Source organism: Elephantulus edwardii, unplaced genomic scaffold (genome assembly GCF_000299155.1).
Source record: "Elephantulus edwardii isolate Elephantulus edwardi_28Jun2011 unplaced genomic scaffold, EleEdw1.0 scaffold00300, whole genome shotgun sequence".
In the NCBI taxonomy this organism is placed as follows: domain Eukaryota; kingdom Metazoa; phylum Chordata; class Mammalia; order Macroscelidea; family Macroscelididae; genus Elephantulus; species Elephantulus edwardii.
The window spans coordinates 135175-136509 of record NW_006400050.1 but is presented as its reverse complement, the minus strand read 5'-3'; positions in this window follow the sequence as shown (position 1 = coordinate 136509).

The following is a 1335-nucleotide window of genomic DNA, read 5'->3' as shown; positions in this document are numbered from 1 at the left end:
ATTCAAAGTCTCTTCTGATATCCATCTTAGTCTTTTCTTCCTCCTGTCTTTTTAATGACCTTCTGCATTCTTCCAGGATAATATTCTTGATATCCTCACACAGCTCATCTGGTTTTCACTCATTAGTGTTCAAAGCCTCAAACCTGTTACTGTGATGGTTTTGAAATTCAGGTGGGATAGACTCAAGGTCTAATTTTGGTTCCTGCAGATTTGGTTTAATTTTCCTCAGCTTCAGCTTCAATTTGCATATTAGTCTGTTCCACAGTCAGCACCTGGCCTAGTTTTCACAGCTGATATTGAGCTTCTCTAGTGATTCTTTCCACAGATGTAATTGATCTGATTTCTATGCATGCCAGTAGGGGAAATTCATGTGTATAACCTGTGTTTGTATTTCTTAGAAAATGTATTTGCAGTGAATAAGACATTGTGCAAAATTTTGACATTCTATCTCCAGTTGTTCCCTCTTCTTTTGGGCTCAGTATCAAAAAATGCAGCCACCTCAGGCAGGAATATTTCCAAATCACATTCTTCTAGCTTAAGGAAAACAGCTAGTCTAAAACCTAAAGTGGCCCCTCCATTTCCTGTCAAAGGCTAAAGAGCTACAGCAGAAATCTCAGTTCTAAATGAGTTTTATGTTCTCAGAGGATAAAGGCATGTTTCTACTTCTTGAAAACTTCAGAGCCTCCTAAACCATGTTGCTCCTTGAAGGCAAGGGTTCTGAAACTCCGTCTGACATAGTTTGGGCTTGTTGCAAGGAGAGACTAGCCTTTGGATAGGGACATTATGCTTGGGAGGGTGAGGGTGGAGTGATAGCACAAGAGATGAAAGCCCTTGACAAGATGGATTGACTGAGTTACTGGTGTAATGGGGGTAGGTGGGTCAGAATAGAGCAGTGTTGATAGCTATTGTACATAGGGTTTCAATGAGTCCCAGAAGACTTGACACCACATAACAACAACAACAACAACAATTTCCTAAACCCAGAGAATCTCTGAAAAGCCCAAAGCTGCCGAGGGCTCATCCTCCATTGCCAGTAGTCACAGTGAACTGAACACCTACGACCATAATTCTCATAATGGCACTGTCATCAGTATGAGGGAAAATCCCAAAACTAGGATTCCAACATAGTTTCTCAGGATTTTCTATTTGAAGCCTTTAGCTCCCAGAGTTCATGCACACTTACTAAAAAGTTCTTCAAAATGTCCTTCAAGGAAAAAAAAATATACTTACAGCTTTTAATACAAATGAAAAGATCAGGCAAAAGAATTTCAGTAGCCTCTGCACCCAGACACAGGCTTCTATAGATATGCTGTGCACTGAACAAACTTTTTTTTT